This window comes from Lepisma saccharinum, chromosome 9 (genome assembly GCF_977018435.1).
Source record: "Lepisma saccharinum chromosome 9, izLepSacc3.1, whole genome shotgun sequence".
Taxonomy (NCBI): domain Eukaryota; kingdom Metazoa; phylum Arthropoda; class Insecta; order Zygentoma; family Lepismatidae; genus Lepisma; species Lepisma saccharinum.
The window spans coordinates 36,992,394-37,010,420 of record NC_139237.1 but is presented as its reverse complement, the minus strand read 5'-3'; the positions used below and the strand labels follow the sequence as shown (position 1 = coordinate 37,010,420).

General features: G+C 41.5%; 9 non-coding genes across 9 annotated transcripts; 3 read left to right on the top strand and 6 right to left on the bottom strand.

Annotated features, from left to right (window-relative positions):
• Positions 1 to 321: 321 nt before the first annotated feature.
• TRNAK-CUU (transfer RNA lysine (anticodon CUU)) lies at positions 322 to 394 on the top strand. The gene has a single exon. It is a non-coding gene; the product is annotated as a tRNA-Lys (tRNA).
• Positions 395 to 767: 373 nt separating this feature from the next.
• On the bottom strand, positions 768 to 839 carry TRNAA-UGC (transfer RNA alanine (anticodon UGC)). The gene has a single exon. It is a non-coding gene; the product is annotated as a tRNA-Ala (tRNA).
• A 2,203-nt stretch (positions 840 to 3,042) lies between these two features.
• Positions 3,043 to 3,114, bottom strand: TRNAA-UGC (transfer RNA alanine (anticodon UGC)). Its single transcript has one exon. It is a non-coding gene; the product is annotated as a tRNA-Ala (tRNA).
• A 2,195-nt stretch (positions 3,115 to 5,309) lies between these two features.
• TRNAA-UGC (transfer RNA alanine (anticodon UGC)) lies at positions 5,310 to 5,381 on the bottom strand. Its single transcript has one exon. It is a non-coding gene; the product is annotated as a tRNA-Ala (tRNA).
• A 1,545-nt stretch (positions 5,382 to 6,926) lies between these two features.
• TRNAK-CUU (transfer RNA lysine (anticodon CUU)) lies at positions 6,927 to 6,999 on the top strand. The gene has a single exon. It is a non-coding gene; the product is annotated as a tRNA-Lys (tRNA).
• A 373-nt stretch (positions 7,000 to 7,372) lies between these two features.
• TRNAA-UGC (transfer RNA alanine (anticodon UGC)) lies at positions 7,373 to 7,444 on the bottom strand. Its single transcript has one exon. It is a non-coding gene; the product is annotated as a tRNA-Ala (tRNA).
• Positions 7,445 to 9,651: 2,207 nt separating this feature from the next.
• TRNAA-UGC (transfer RNA alanine (anticodon UGC)) lies at positions 9,652 to 9,723 on the bottom strand. Its single transcript has one exon. It is a non-coding gene; the product is annotated as a tRNA-Ala (tRNA).
• A 3,826-nt stretch (positions 9,724 to 13,549) lies between these two features.
• On the top strand, positions 13,550 to 13,622 carry TRNAK-CUU (transfer RNA lysine (anticodon CUU)). The gene has a single exon. It is a non-coding gene; the product is annotated as a tRNA-Lys (tRNA).
• A 373-nt stretch (positions 13,623 to 13,995) lies between these two features.
• TRNAA-UGC (transfer RNA alanine (anticodon UGC)) lies at positions 13,996 to 14,067 on the bottom strand. Its single transcript has one exon. It is a non-coding gene; the product is annotated as a tRNA-Ala (tRNA).
• Between the last annotated feature and the right edge of the window lie 3,960 nt (positions 14,068 to 18,027).

The following is an 18,027-nucleotide window of genomic DNA, read 5'->3' as shown; positions in this document are numbered from 1 at the left end:
TCTTGAGTAGTGTGTGTCAAATAAAGCAATGCTCCTGTTACTGACGCTTGCTTTGTTAACATCTTTTTATTTCAGTTCACGCAGGCCATGTAGAAGAAATAAGGCAGAATGACGTAAGCAGGCACACCCAGATTACAGAGGCAAAAAAAGTGCCTCTTTACCGAACTGTGTCCTTCCATCTTCTTGTAATTGCCCACTCCACGACATGCTGTTGGAAGATATACTGGACGGATTCGATTGTGTGAAGAATGGTATACGCTTTCAGATTTTGTTACAAATGGAATGCAATGATATTCGTGACACTTCGAAAGTCGCAACGGAGCCCGGCTAGCTCAGTCGGTAGAGCATGTGACTCTTAATCTCAGGGTCGTGGGTTCGAGCCCCACGCTGGGCGTTACTTTTCAGCTTCAACACTTCCCATGTACGACAATTTCGTGTAAATACGTGCACAAAAATACACATATTCAAAATAACAACCGCACTTAACAATATTCTATTCCAAAGCCGTTCGACTTTTTAAAATTCCACGGGACGGGACGATATTAACACTCATTGTTATCAAGTTTGCATGTCTAGGAAAGCCTTAGATATTTGAATCTACGACGAACTTTGTAACATTCAACATTTCAACGACTATGATGCAGCGTTGGTAACAATTTCTCAATGACCTCTTTCCAGTACAGTGGAAGAGTTTGTTCGGAATCACCTTGGGACGTGAACGAGCTTCTCGCAGCAACGACACTGCTAATAGGTAAAATGAAGAAAAAAGGAGATGTCGGGGATCGAACCCGGGGCCTTTCACATGCAAAGCGAACGCTCTACCACTGAGCTACATCCCCGATTACTATCAAACTACACCTACAATATCACACTAAGCTTTTCATTTCCCGACAATACAAGTCACGAAAGCAGATTAACATTTCGTTGTCAAAGAAACCTTTATGCAACATTTCGTTGTCAAACAACTCCTTCTGCACCAATAACACAACTGATTTCAGACCGTGGATTTTCATTCGACACCAGCTGCTGTCTTGTACGTGAATGCTTCCATATTCACGCGTTATCTTTGAAAGTATAACCGTTACATCAACGGCATTTCACGTTTCTATTTTTTACAAAACCAACTTCCCCATTTCTTCCTGCGTATGCCAACGTAGTGCACTTTTTGGTAGAGAGAAAATTGCTTACTTAAGCCATAAGGCTTGTTCTCCGGGACTCTCTCACTTCGAATCGGTGCGAATATTATACGTCATTCCAAGTGTGACTTCAATCAGTCCATTCTTCAAACACATTCGCTCCCACAGATCACCCGGATCGTAAGGATGAGACAACAAAACAGTATGTTTTGAACTCTTCGGAAGTAAAAATCTCTCGGGCGCATACTAATGAGCACTGAGCTTCTCGTTGGAAATTCAGCCAAACAACATGATCAAATTAAACACAACAGAACAAAATATTATAATGAAGTGTCATTTTAAGCAATTTCTTTTGGTGATGATCAATCGCGGTTAATACGTACCTACTGGAATCGCTTTACCCGACTCTTTAATTTCCTGCCCTTCTTTCCTATACTTGAAATGGGTAATAATTTCACCACACCCTTGACCTGATAGATCCGGTTGTCGATGTAAAGTTGACAGGTTGTGATCTTCAAATCATACAATGATGTAAGAAACTCATGTGACTACCTTCAGGCTGCTATTGGGAAACTCTATTCCCATTGAAGAGAAAATGCTACTCGTGAAACGAAACATTCTATCTGTGATTCTTTGAAAGGTTCTCTTTGTTTCGAATTGTACTCAGTAAGTATGGCGGGGCGTCAAGTTCTCTGTGATTGCCTATTCATCCATTTCTTCCAACCACACACTTCGCCGCGATTTAACAATTGTGGCAGGAAAAGCAAGCTTCAAATCAAAATTACCATCATCTTCTTGCTTGTGAAGATGAATCCCCAATGACGAACTTGATATGCTAGAATTTGTGATTTCCAAACAAGGGTATGTATTGCTTAGAGCCATTTCCTCCAAAACCGTCTTCACCTATGTTCCCCTGAAAGATGTTAATCTTGAGTAGTGTGTGTCAAATAAAGCAATGCTCCTGTTACTGACGCTTGCTTTGTTAACATCTTTTTATTTCAGTTCACGCAGGCCATGTAGAAGAAATAAGGCAGAATGACGTAAGCAGGCACACCCAGATTACAGAGGCAAAAAAAAAGTGCCTCTTTACCGAACTGTGTCCTTCCATCTTCTTGTAATTGCCCACTCCACGACATGCTGTTGGAAGATATACTGGACGGATTCGATCGTGTGAAGAATGGTATACGCTTTCAGATTTTGTTACAAATGGAATGCAATGATATTCGTGACACTTCGAAAGTCGCAACGGAGCCCGGCTAGCTCAGTGGGCGGCCCCTGTGGCGGAGTGGTTAGCACATCGCGGTACGACGCCAGGGGTCCCGGGTTCGATTCCCGGCTCGGCCATGGATGTTTGTGATTGTCTGTCCTGAAAAGTCTTGAAATTGAAATATGAATGAAATGATATGAGTGAATGAAGTGTGATGGGGGAAGCTTCCGCATAGGGGCTTTCCTTTAAGAAAAAAAAAAAAAAAAAGTCGGTAGAGCATGAGACTCTTAATCTCAGGGTCGTGGGTTCGAGCCCCACGCTGGGCGTTACTTTTCAGCTTCAACACTTCCCATGTACGACAATTTCGTGTAAATACGTGCACAAAAATACACATATTCAAAATAACAACCGCACTTAACAATATTCTATTCCAAAGCCGTTCGACTTTTTAAAATTCCACGGGACGGGACGATATTAACACTCATTGTTATCAAGTTTGCATGTCTAGGAAAGCCTTAGATATTTGAATCTACGACGAACTTTGTAACATTCAACATTTCAACGACTATGATGCAGCGTTGGTAACAATTTCTCAATGACCTCTTTCCAGTACAGTGGAAGAGTTTGTTCGGAATCACCTTGGGACGTGAACGAGCTTCTCGCAGCAACGACACTGCTAATAGGTCAAATGAAGAAAAATGGAGATGCCGGGGATCGAACCCGGGGCCTTTCACATGCAAAGCGAACACTCTACCACTGAGCTACATCCCCGATTACTATCAAACTACACCTACAATATCACACTAAGCTTTTCATTTCCCGACAATACAAGTCACGAAAGCAGATTAACATTTCGTTGTCAAAGAAACCTTTATGCAACATTTCGTTGTCAAACAACTCCTTCTGCACCAATAACACAACTGATTTCAGACCGTGGATTTTCATTCGACACCAGCTGCTGTCTTGTACGTGAATGCTTCCATATTCACGCGTTATCTTTGAAAGTATAACCGTTACATCAACGGCATTTCACGTTTCTATTTTTTACAAAACCACCTTCCCCATTTCTTCCTACGTATGCCAACGTAGTGCACTTTTTGGTAGAGAGAAAATTGCTTACTTAAGCCATAAGGCTTGTTCTCCGGGACTCTCTCACTTCCAATCGGTGCGAATATTAGACGTCATTCCAAGTGTGACTTCAATCAGTCCATTCTTCAAACACATTCGCTCCCACAGATCACCCGGATCGTAAGGATGAGACAACAAAACAGTATGTTTTGAACTCTTCGGAAGTAAAAATCTCTCGGGCGCATACTAATGAGCACTGAGCTTCTCGTTGGAAATTCAGCCAAACAACATCATCAAATTAAACACAACAGAACAAAATATTATAATGAAGTGTCATTTTAAGCAATTTCTTTTGGTGATGATCAATCGCGGTTAATACGTACCTACTGGAATCGCTTTACCCGACTCTTTAATTTCCTGCCCTTCTTTCCTATACTTCAAATGGGTAATAATTTCACCACACTCTTGACCTGATAGATCCGGTTGTCGAAGTAAAGTTGACAGGTTGTGATCTTCAAATCATACAATGATGTAAGAAACTCATGTGACTACCTTCAGGCTGCTATTGGGAAACTCTATTCCCATTGAAGAGAAAATGCTACTCGTGAAACGAAACATTCTATATGTGATTCTTTGAAAGGTTCTCTTTGTTTCGAGATGTACTCAGTAAGTATGGCGGGGCGTCAAGTTCTCTGTGATTGCCTATTCATCCATTTCTTCCAACCACACACTTCGCCGCGATTTAACAATTGTGGCAGGAAAAGCACGTTTCAAATCAAAATTACCATCATCTTCTTGCTTGTGAAGATGAATCCCCAATGACGAACTTGATATGCTAGAATTTGTGATTTCCAAACAAGGGTATGTATTGCTTAGAGCCATTTCCTCCAAAACCGTCTTCACCTATGTACCCCTGAAAGATGTTAATCTTGAGTAGTGTGTGTCAAGTAAAGCAATGCTCCTGTTACTGACGCTTGCTTTCATAACATCTTTTTATTTCAGTTCACGCAGGCCATGTAGAAGAAATAAGGCAGAATGACGTAAGCAGGCACACCCAGATTACAGAGGCAAAAAAAAGTGCCTCTTTACCGAACTGTGTCCTTCCATCTTCTTGTAATTGCCCACTCCACGATATGCTGTTGGAAGATATACTGGACGGATTCGATTGTGTGAAGAATGGTATACGCTTTCAGATTTTGTTACAAATGGAATGCAATGATATTCGTGACACTTCGAAAGTCGCAACGGAGCCCGGCTAGCTCAGTGGGCGGCCCCTGTGGCGGAGTGGTTAGCACATCGCGGTACGACGCCAAGGGTTCCGGGTTCGATTCCCGGCTCGGCCATGGATGTTTGTGATTGTCTGTCCTGAAAAGTCTTGAAATTGAAATATGAATGAAATGATATGAGTGAATGAAGTGTGATGGGGGAAGCTTCCGCATAGGGGCTTTCCTTTTAAAAAAAAAAAAGTCGGTAGAGCATGAGACTCTTAATCTCAGGGTCGTGGGTTCGAGCCCCACGCTGGGCGTTACTTTTCAGCTTCAACACTTCCCATGTACAACAATTTCGTGTACATACGTGCACAAAAATACACATATTCAAAATAACAACCGCACTTAACAATATTCTATTCCAAAGCCGTTCGACTTTTTAAAATTCCACGGGACGGGACGATATTAACACTCATTGTTATCAAGTTTGCATGTCTAGGAAAGCCTTAGATATTTGAATCTACGACGAACTTTGTAACATTCAACATTTCAACGACTATGATGCAGCGTTGGTAACAATTTCTCAATGACCTCTTTCCAGTACAGTGGAAGAGTTTGTTCGGAATCACCTTGGGACGTGAACGAGCTTCTCGCAGCAACGACACTGCTAATAGGTCAAATGAAGAAAAATGGAGATGCCGGGGATCGAACCCGGGGCCTTTCACATGCAAAGCGAACGCTCTACCACTGAGCTACATCCCCGATTACTATCAAACTACACCTACAATATCACACTAAGCTTTTCATTTCCCGACAATACAAGTCACGAAAGCAGATTAACATTTCGTTGTCAAAGAAACCTTTATGCAACATTTCGTTGTCAAACAACTCCTTCTGCACCAATAACACAACTGATTTCAGACCGTGGATTTTCATTCGACACCAGCTGCTGTCTTGTACGTGAATGCTTCCATATTCACGCGTTATCTTTGAAAGTATAACCGTTACATCAACGGCATTTCACGTTTCTATTTTTTACAAAACCAACTTCCCCATTTCTTCAGACGTATGCCAACGTAGTGCACTTTTTGGTAGAGAGAAAATTGCTTACTTAAGCCATAAGGCTTGTTCTCCGGGACTCTCTCACTTGGAATCGGTGCGAATATTAGACGTCATTCCAAGTGTGACTTCAATCAGTCCATTCTTCAAACACATTCGCTCCCACAGATCACCCGGATCGTAAGGATGAGACAACAAAACAGTATGTTTTGAACTCTTCGGAAGTAAAAATCTCTCGGGCGCATACTAATGAGCACTGAGCTTCTCGTTGGAAATTCAGCCAAACAACATGATCAAATTAAACACAACAGAACAAAATATTATAATGAAGTGTCATTTTAAGCAATTTCTTTTGGTGATGATCAATCGCGGTTAATACGTACCTACTGGAATCGCTTTACCCGACTCTTTAATTTCCTGCCCTTCTTTCCTATACTTGAAATGGGTAATAATTTCACCACACTCTTGACCTGATAGATCCGGTTGTCGAAGTAAAGTTGACAGGTTGTGATCTTCAAATCATACAATGATGTAAGAAACTCATGTGACTACCTTCAGGCTGCTATTGGGAAACTCTATTCCCATTGAAGAGAAAATGCTACTCGTGAAACGAAACATTCTATATGTGATTCTTTGAAAGGTTCTCTTTGTTTCGAATTGTACTCAGTAAGTATGGCGGGGCGTCAAGTTCTCTGTGATTGCCTATTCATCCATTTCTTCCAACCACACACTTCGCCGCGATTTAACAATTGTGGCAGGAAAAGCACGCTTCAAATCAAAATTACCATCATCTTCTTGCTTGTGAAGATGAATCCCCAATGACGAACTTGATATGCTAGAATTTGTGATTTCCAAACAAGGGTATGTATTGCTTAGAGCCATTTCCTCCAAAACCGTCTTCACCTATGTTCCCCTGAAAGATGTTAATCTTGAGTAGTGTGTGTCAAATAAAGCAATGCTCCTGTTACTGACGCTTGCTTTGTTAACATCTTTTTATTTCAGTTCACGCAGGCCATGTAGAAGAAATAAGGCAGAATGACGTAAGCAGGCACACCCAGATTACAGAGGCAAAAAAAGTGCCTCTTTACCGAACTGTGTCCTTCCATCTTCTTGTAATTGCCCACTCCACGACATGCTGTTGGAAGATATACTGGACGGATTCGATTGTGTGAAGAATGGTATACGCTTTCAGATTCTGTTACAAATGGAATGCAATGATATTCGTGACACTTCCAAAGTCGCAACGGAGCCCGGCTAGCTCAGTCGGTAGAGCATGAGACTCTTAATCTCAGGGTCGTGGGTTCGAGCCCCACGCTGGGCGTTACTTTTCAGCTTCAACACTTCCCATGTACGACAATTTCGTGTAAATACGTGCACAAAAATACACATATTCAAAATAACAACCGCACTTAACAATCTTCTATTCCAAAGCCGTTCGACTTTTTAAAATTCCACGGGACGGGACGATATTAACACTCATTGTTATCAAGTTTGCATGTCTAGGAAAGCCTTAGATATTTGAATCTACGACGAACTTTGTAACATTCAACATTTCAACGACTATGATGCAGCGTTGGTAACAATTTCTCAATGACCTCTTTCCAGTACAGTGGAAGAGTTTGTTCGGAATCACCTTGGGACGTGAACGAGCTTCTCGCAGCAACGACACTGCTAATAGGTCAAATGAAGAAAAATGGAGATGCCGGGGATCGAACCCGGGGCCTTTCACATGCAAAGCGAACGCTCTACCACTGAGCTACATCCCCGATTACTATCAAACTACACCTACAATATCACACTAAGCTTTTCATTTCCCGACAATACAAGTCACGAAAGCAGATTAACATTTCGTTGTCAAAGAAACCTTTATGCAACATTTCGTTGTCAAACAACTCCTTCTGCACCAATAACACAACTGATTTCAGACCGTGGATTTTCATTCGACACCAGCTGCTGTCTTGTACGTGAATGCTTCCATATTCACGCGTTATCTTTGAAAGTATAACCGTTACATCAACGGCATTTCACGTTTCTATTTTTTACAAAACCACCTTCCCCATTTCTTCCTACGTATGCCAACGTAGTGCACTTTTTGGTAGAGAGAAAATTGCTTACTTAAGCCATAAGGCTTGTTCTCCGGGACTCTCTCACTTCGAATCGGTGCGAATATTAGACGTCATTCCAAGTGTGACTTCAATCAGTCCATTCTTCAAACACATTCGCTCCCACAGATCACCCGGATCGTAAGGATGAGACAACAAAACAGTATGTTTTGAACTCTTCGGAAGTAAAAATCTCTCGGGCGCATACTAATGAGCACTGAGCTTCTCGTTGGAAATTCAGCCAAACAACATGATCAAATTAAACACAACAGAACAAAATATTATAATGAAGTGTCATTTTAAGCAATTTCTTTTGGTGATGATCAATCACGGTTAATACGTACCTACTGGAATCGCTTTACCCGACTCTTTAATTTCCTGCCCTTCTTTCCTATACTTGAAATGGGTAATAATTTCACCACACCCTTGACCTGATAGATCCGGTTGTCGAAGTAAAGTTGACAGGTTGTGATCTTCAAATCATACAATGATGTAAGAAACTCATGTGACTACCTTCAGGCTGCTATTGGGAAACTCTATTCCCATTGAAGAGAAAATGCTACTCGTGAAACGAAACATTCTATATGTGATTCTTTGAAAGGTTCTCTTTGTTTCGAATTGTACTCAGTAAGTATGGCGGGGCGTCAAGTTCTCTGTGATTGCCTATTCATCCATTTCTTCCAACCACACACTTCGCCGCGATTTAACAATTGTGGCAGGAAAAGCACGCTTCAAATCAAAATTACCATCATCTTCTTGCTTGTGAAGATGAATCCCCAATGACGAACTTGATATGTTAGAATTTGTGATTTCCAAACAAGGGTATGTATTGCTTAGAGCCATTTCTCCAAAACCGTCTTCACCTATGTTCCCCTGAAAGATGTTAATCTTGAGTAGTGTGTGTCAAATAAAGCAATGCTCCTGTTACTGACGCTTGCTTTGTTAACATCTTTTTATTTCAGTTCACGCAGGCCATGTAGAAGAAATAAGGCAGAATGACGTAAGCAGGCACACCCAGATTACAGAGGCAAAAAAAGTGCCTCTTTACCGAACTGTGTCCTTCCATCTTCTTGTAATTGCCCACTCCACGACATGCTGTTGGAAGATATACTGGACGGATTCGATTGTGTGAAGAATGGTATACGCTTTCAGATTTTGTTACAAATGGAATGCAATGATATTCGTGACACTTCGAAAGTCGCAACGGAGCCCGGCTAGCTCAGTGGGCGGCCCCTGTGGCGGAGTGGTTAGCACATCGCGCTACGAAGCCAGGGGTCCCGGGTTCGATTCCCGGCTCGGCCATGGATGTTTGTGATTGTCTGTCCTGAAAAGTCTTGAAATTGAAATATGAATGAAATGATATGAGTGAATGAAGTGTGATGGGGGAAGCTTCCGCATAGGGGCTTTCCTTTAAAAAAAAAAAAAAAAAAAAAAAAAAAGTCGGTAGAGAATGAGACTCTTAATCTCAGGGTCGTGGGTTCGAGCCCCACGCTGGGCGTTACTTTTCAGCTTCAACACTTCCCATGTACGACAATTTCGTGTAAATACGTGCACAAAAATACACATATTCAAAATAACAACCGCACTTAACAATATTCTATTCCAAAGCCGTTCGACTTTTTAAAATTCCACGGGACGGGACGATATTAACACTCATTGTTATCAAGTTTGCATGTCTAGGAAAGCCTTAGATATTTGAATCTACGACGAACTTTGTAACATTCAACATTTCAACGACTATGATGCAGCGTTGGTAACAATTTCTCAATGACCTCTTTCCAGTACAGTGGAAGAGTTTGTTCGGAATCACCTTGGGACGTGAACGAGCTTCTCGCAGCAACGACACTGCTAATAGGTCAAATGAAGAAAAATGGAGATGCCGGGGATCGAACCCGGGGCCTTTCACATGCAAAGCGAACGCTCTACCACTGAGCTACATCCCCGATTACTATCAAACTACACCTACAATATCACACTAAGCTTTTCATTTCCCGACAATACAAGTCACGAAAGCAGATTAACATTTCGTTGTCAAAGAAACCTTTATGCAACATTTCGTTGTCAAACAACTCCTTCTGCACCAATAACACAACTGATTTCAGACCGTGGATTTTCATTCGACACCAGCTGCTGTCTTGTACGTGAATGCTTCCATATTCACGCGTTATCTTTGAAAGTATAACCGTTACATCAACGGCATTTCACGTTTCTATTTTTTACAAAACCACCTTCCCCATTTCTTCCTACGTATGCCAACGTAGTGCACTTTTTGGTAGAGAGAAAATTGCTTACTTAAGCCATAAGGCTTGTTCTCCGGGACTCTCTCACTTCGAATCGGTGCGAATATTAGACGTCATTCCAAGTGTGACTTCAATCAGTCCATTCTTCAAACACATTCGCTCCCACAGATCACCCGGATCGTAAGGATGAGACAACAAAACAGTATGTTTTGAACTCTTCGGAAGTAAAAATCTCTCGGGCGCATACTAATGAGCACTGAGCTTCTCGTTGGAAATTCAGCCAAACAACATGATCAAATTAAACACAACAGAACAAAATATTATAATGAAGTGTCATTTTAAGCAATTTCTTTTGGTGATGATCAATCGCGGTTAATACGTACCTACTGGAATCGCTTTACCCGACTCTTTAATTTCCTGCCCTTCTTTCCTATACTTGAAATGGGTAATAATTTCACCACACCCTTGACCTGATAGATCCGGTTGTCGAAGTAAAGTTTACAGGTTGTGATCTTCAAATCATACAATGATGTAAGAAACTCATGTGACTACCTTCAGGCTGCTATTGGGAAACTCTATTCCCATTGAAGAGAAAATGCTACTCGTGAAACGAAACATTCTATATGTGATTCTTTGAAAGGTTCTCTTTGTTTCGAATTGTACTCAGTAAGTATGGCGGGGCGTCAAGTTCTCTGTGATTGCCTATTCATCCATTTCTTCCAACCACACACTTCGCCGCGATTTAACAATTGTGGCAGGAAAAGCACGCTTCAAATCAAAATTACCATCATCTTCTTGCTTGTGAAGATGAATCCCCAATGACGAACTTGATATGCTAGAATTTGTGATTTCCAAACAAGGGTATGTATTGCTTAGAGCCATTTCCTCCAAAACCGTCTTCACCTATGTTCCCCTGAAAGATGTTAATCTTGAGTAGTGTGTGTCAAATAAAGCAATGCTCCTGTTACTGACGCTTGCTTTGTTAACATCTTTTTATTTCAGTTCACGCAGGCCATGTAGAAGAAATAAGGCAGAATGACGTAAGCAGGCACACCCAGATTACAGAGGCAAAAAAAGTGCCTCTTTACCGAACTGTGTCCTTCCATCTTCTTGTAATTGCCCACTCCACGACATGCTGTTGGAAGATATACTGGACGGATTCGATTGTGTGAAGAATGGTATACGCTTTCAGATTTTGTTACAAATGGAATGCAATGATATTCGTGACACTTCGAAAGTCGCAACGGAGCCCGGCTAGCTCAGTGGGCGGCCCCTGTGGCGGAGTGGTTGGCACATGGCGCTACGACGCCAGGGGTCCCGGGTTCGATTCCCGGCTCGGCCATGGATGTTTGTGATTGTCTGTCCTGAAAAGTCTTGAAATTGAAATATGAATGAAATGATATGAGTGAATGAAGTGTGATGGGGGAAGCTTCCGCATAGGGGCTTTCCTTTAAAAAAAAAAAAAAAAAAAAAAGAAGTCGGTAGAGAATGAGACTCTTAATCTCAGGGTCGTGGGTTCGAGCCCCACGCTGGGCGTTACTTTTCAGCTTCAACACTTCCCATGTACGACAATTTCGTGTAAATACGTGCACAAAAATACACATATTCAAAATAACAACCGCACTTAACAATATTCTATTCCAAAGCCGTTCGACTTTTTAAAATTCCACGGGACGGGACGATATTAACACTCATTGTTATCAAGTTTGCATGTCTAGGAAAGCCTTAGATATTTGAATCTACGACGAACTTTGTAACATTCAACATTTCAACGACTATGATGCAGCGTTGGTAACAATTTCTCAATGACCTCTTTCCAGTACAGTGGAAGAGTTTGTTCGGAATCACCTTGGGACGTGAACGAGCTTCTCGCAGCAACGACACTGCTAATAGGTCAAATGGAGAAAAATGGAGATGCCGGGGATCGAACCCTGGGCCTTTCACATGCAAAGCGAACGCTCTACCACTGAGCTACATCCCAGATTACTATCAAACTACACCTACAATATCACACTAAGCTTTTCATTTCCCGACAATACAAGTCACGAAAGCAGATTAACATTTCGTTGTCAAAGAAACCTTTATGCAACATTTCGTTGTCAAACAACTCCTTCTGCACCAATAACACAACTGATTTCAGACCGTGGATTTTCATTCGACACCAGCTGCTGTCTTGTACGTGAATGCTTCCATATTCACGCGTTATCTTTGAAAGTATAACCGTTACATCAACGGCATTTCACGTTTCTATTTTTTACAAAACCACCTTCCCCATTTCTTCCTACGTATGCCAACGTAGTGCACTTTTTGGTAGAGAGAAAATTGCTTACTTAAGCCATAAGGCTTGTTCTCCGGGACTCTCTCACTTCGAATCGGTGCGAATATTATACGTCATTCCAAGTGTGACTTCAATCAGTCCATTCTTCAAACACATTCGCTCCCACAGATCACCCGGATCGTAAGGATGAGACAACAAAACAGTATGTTTTGAACTCTTCGGAAGTAAAAATCTCTCGGGCGCATACTAATGAGCACTGAGCTTCTCGTTGGAAATTCAGCCAAACAACATGATCAAATTAAACACAACAGAACAAAATATTATAATGAAGTGTCATTTTAAGCAATTTCTTTTGGTGATGATCAATCGCGGTTAATACGTACCTACTGGAATCGCTTTACCCGACTCTTTAATTTCCTGCCCTTCTTTACCTATACTTCAAATGGGTAATAATTTCACCACACTCTTGACCTGATAGATCCGGTTGTCGAAGTAAAGTTGACAGGTTGTGATCTTCAAATCATACAATGATGTAAGAAACTCATGTGACTACCTTCAGGCTGCTATTGGGAAACTCTATTCCCATTGAAGAGAAAATGCTACTCGTGAAACGAAACATTCTATATGTGATTCTTTGAAAGGTTCTCTTTGTTTCGAATTGTACTCAGTAAGTATGGCGGGGCGTCAAGTTCTCTGTGATTGCCTATTCATCCATTTCTTCCAACCACACACTTCGCCGCGATTTAACAATTGTGGCAGGAAAAGCACGCTTCAAATCAAAATTACCATCATCTTCTTGCTTGTGAAGATGAATCCCCAATGACGAACTTGATATGCTAGAATTTGTGATTTCCAAACAAGGGTAAGTATTGCTTAGAGCCATTTCCTCCAAAACCGTCTTCACCTATGTACCCCTGAAAGATGTTAATCTTGAGTAGTGTGTGTCAAGTAAAGCAATGCTCCTGTTACTGACGCTTGCTTTGTTAACATCTTTTTATTTCAGTTCACGCAGGCCATGTAGAAGAAATAAGGCAGAATGACGTAAGCAGGCACACCCAGATTACAGAGGCAAAAAAAAAGTGCCTCTTTACCGAACTGTGTCCTTCCATCTTCTTGTAATTGCCCACTCCACGACATGCTGTTGGAAGATATACTGGACGGATTCGATTGTGTGAAGAATGGTATACGCTTTCAGATTTTGTTACAAATGGAATGCAATGATATTCGTGACACTTCGAAAGTCGCAACGGAGCCCGGCTAGCTCAGTCGGTAGAGCATGAGACTCTTAATCTCAGGGTCGTGGGTTCGAGCCCCACGCTGGGCGTTACTTTTCAGCTTCAACACTTCCCATGTACGACAATTTCGTGTAAATACGTGCACAAAAATACACATATTCAAAATAACAACCGCACTTAACAATATTCTATTCCAAAGCCGTTCGACTTTTTAAAATTCCACGGGACGGGACGATATTAACACTCATTGTTATCAAGTTTGCATGTCTAGGAAAGCCTTAGATATTTGAATCTACGACGAACTTTGTAACATTCAACATTTCAACGACTATGATGCAGCGTTGGTAACAATTTCTCAATGACCTCTTTCCAGTACAGTGGAAGAGTTTGTTCGGAATCACCTTGGGACGTGAACGAGCTTCTCGCAGCAACGACACTGCTAATAGGTAAAATGAAGAAAAATGGAGATGCCGGGGATCGAACCCGGGGCCTTTCACATGCAAAGCGAACGCTCTACCACTGAGCTACATCCCCGATTACTATCAAACTACACCTACAATATCACACTAAGCTTTTCATTTCCCGACAATACAAGTCACGAAAGCAGATTAACATTTCGTTGTCAAAGAAACCTTTATGCAACATTTCGTTGTCAAACAACTCCTTCTGCACCAATAACACAACTGATTTCAGACCGTGGATTTTCATTCGACACCAGCTGCTGTCTTGTACGTGAATGCTTCCATATTCACGCGTTATCTTTGAAAGTATAACCGTTACATCAACGGCATTTCACGTTTCTATTTTTTACAAAACCACCTTCCCCATTTCTTCCTACGTATGCCAACGTAGTGCACTTTTTGGTAGAGAGAAAATTGCTTACTTAAGCCATAAGGCTTGTTCTCCGGGACTCTCTCACTTCGAATCGGTGCGAATATTAGACGTCATTCCAAGTGTGACTTCAATCAGTCCATTCTTCAAACACATTCGCTCCCACAGATCACCCGGATCGTAAGGATGAGACAACAAAACAGTATGTTTTGAACTCTTCGGAAGTAAAAATCTCTCGGGCGCATACTAATGAGCACTGAGCTTCTCGTTGGAAATTCAGCCAAACAACATGATCAAATTAAACACAACAGAACAAAATATTATAATGAAGTGTCATTTTAAGCAATTTCTTTTGGTGATGATCAATCGCGGTTAATACGTACCTACTGGAATCGCTTTACCCGACTCTTTAATTTCCTGCCCTTCTTTCCTATACTTGAAATGGGTAATAATTTCACCACACCCTTGACCTGATAGATCCGGTTGTCGAAGTAAAGTTGACAGGTTGTGATCTTCAAATCATACAATGATGTAAGAAACTCATGTGACTACCTTCAGGCTGCTATTGGGAAACTCTATTCCCATTGAAGAGAAAATGCTACTCGTGAAACGAAACATTCTATCTGTGATTCTTTGAAAGGTTCTCTTTGTTTCGAATTGTACTCAGTAAGTATGGCGGGGCGTCAAGTTCTCTGTGATTGCCTATTCATCCATTTCTTCCAACCACACACTTCGCCGCGATTTAACAATTGTGGCAGGAAAAGCACGCTTCAAATCAAAATTACCATCATCTTCTTGCTTGTGAAGATGAATCCCCAATGACGAACTTGATATGCTAGAATTTGTGATTTCCAAACAAGGGTATGTATTGCTTAGAGCCATTTCCTCCAAAACCGTCTTCACCTATGTTCCCCTGAAAGATGTTAATCTTGAGTAGTGTGTGTCAAATAAAGCAATGCTCCTGTTACTGACGCTTGCTTTCTTAACATCTTTTTATTTCAGTTCAAGCAGGCCATGTAGAAGAAATAAGGCAGAATGACGTAAGCAGGCACACCCAGATTACAGAGGCAAAAAAAGTGCCTCTTTACCGAACTGTGTCCTTCCATCTTCTTGTAATTGCCCACTCCACGACATGCTGTTGGAAGATATACTGGACGGATTCGATTGTGTGAAGAATGGTATACGCTTTCAGATTTTGTTACAAATGGAATGCAATGATATTCGTGACACTTCGAAAGTCGCAACGGAGCCCGGCTAGCTCAGTGGGCGGCCCCTGTGGCGGAGTGGTTGGCACATCGCGCTACGACGCCAGGGGTCCCGGGTTCGATTCCCGGCTCGGCCATGGATGTTTGTGATTGTCTGTCCTGAAAAGTCTTGAAATTGAAATATGAATGAAATGATATGAGTGAATGAAGTGTGATGGGGGAAGCTTCCGCATAGGGGCTTTCCTTTAAAAAAAAAAAAAAAAAAAAAAAAAAGAAGTCGGTAGAGAATGAGACTCTTAATCTCAGGGTCGTGGGTTCGAGCCCCACGCTGGGCGTTACTTTTCAGCTTCAACACTTCCCATGTACGACAATTTCGTGTAAATACGTGCACAAAAATACACATATTCAAAATAACAACCGCACTTAACAATATTCTATTCCAAAGCCGTTCGACTTTTTAAAATTCCACGGGACGGGACGATATTAACACTCATTGTTATCAAGTTTGCATGTCTAGGAAAGCCTTAGATATTTGAATCTACGACGAACTTTGTAACATTCAACATTTCAACGACTATGATGCAGCGTTGGTAACAATTTCTCAATGACCTCTTTCCAGTACAGTGGAAGAGTTTGTTCGGAATCAGCTTGGGACGTGAACGAGCTTCTCGCAGCAACGACACTGCTAATAGGTAAAATGAAGAAAAATGGAGATGCCGGGGATCGAACCCGGGGCCTTTCACATGCAAAGCGAACGCTCTACCACTTTTTTTTTTTTTTATTAAAAGGAAAGCCCCTATGCGGAAGCTTCCCCCATCACACTTCATTCACTCATATCATTTCATTCATATTTCAATTTCAAGACTTTTCAGGACAGACAATCACAAACATCCATGGCCGAGCCGGGAATCGAACCCGGGACCCCTGGCGTCGTAGCGCGATGTGCTAACCACTCCGCCACAGGGGCCGCCTCCACTGAGCTACATCCCCGATTACTATCAAACTACACCTACAATATCACACTAAGCTTTTCATTTCCCGACAATACAAGTCACGAAAGCAGATTAACATTTCGTTGTCAAAGAAACCTTTATGCAACATTTCGTTGTCAAACAACTCCTTCTGCACCAATAACACAACTGATTTCAGACCGTGGATTTTCATTCGACACCAGCTGCTGTCTTGTACGTGAATGCTTCCATATTCACGCGTTATCTTTGAAAGTATAACCGTTACATCAACGGCATTTCACGTTTCTATTTTTTACAAAACCACCTTCCCCATTTCTTCCTACGTATGCCAACGTAGTGCACTTTTTGGTAGAGAGAAAATTGCTTACTTAAGCCATAAGGCTTGTTCTCCGGGACTCTCTCACTTCGAATCGGTGCGAATATTATACGTCATTCCAAGTGTGACTTCAATCAGTCCATTCTTCAAACACATTCGCTCCCACAGATCACCCGGATCGTAAGGATGAGACAACAAAACAGTATGTTTTGAACTCTTCGGAAGTAAAAATCTCTCGGGCGCATACTAATGAGCACTGAGCTTCTCGTTGGAAATTCAGCCAAACAACATGATCAAATTAAACACAACAGAACAAAATATTATAATGAAGTGTCATTTTAAGCAATTTCTTTTGGTGATGATCAATCGCGGTTAATACGTACCTACTGGAATCGCTTTACCCGACTCTTTAATTTCCTGCCCTTCTTTCCTATACTTGAAATGGGTAATAATTTCACCACACTCTTGACCTGATAGATCCGGTTGTCGAAGTAAAGTTGACAGTAAAGTAAAGTAAAGTTGTGATCTTCAAATCATACAATGATGTAAGAAACTCATGTGACTACCTTCAGGCTGCTATTGGGAAACTCTATTCCCATTGAAGAGAAAATGCTACTCGTGAAACGAAACATTCTATATGTGATTCTTTGAAAGGTTCTCTTTGTTTCGAATTGTACTCAGTAAGTATGGCGGGGCGTCAAGTTCTCTGTGATTGCCTATTCATCCATTTCTTCCAACCACACACTTCGCCGCGATTTAACAATTGTGGCAGGAAAAGCACGCTTCAAATCAAAATTACCATCATCTTCTTGCTTGTGAAGATGAATCCCCAATGACGAACTTGATATGCTAGAATTTGTGATTTCCAAACAAGGGTATGTATTGCTTAGAGCCATTTCCTCCAAAACCGTCTTCACCTATGTTCCCCTGAAAGATGTTAATCTTGAGTAGTGTGTGTCAAATAAAGCAATGCTCCTGTTACTGACGCTTGCTTTGTTAACATCTTTTTATTTCAGTTCACGCAGGCCATGTAGAAGAAATAAGGCAGAATGACGTAAGCAGGCACACCCAGATTACAGAGGCAAAAAAAGTGCCTCTTTACCGAACTGTGTCCTTCCATCTTCTTGTAATTGCCCACTCCACGACATGCTGTTGGAAGATATACTGGACG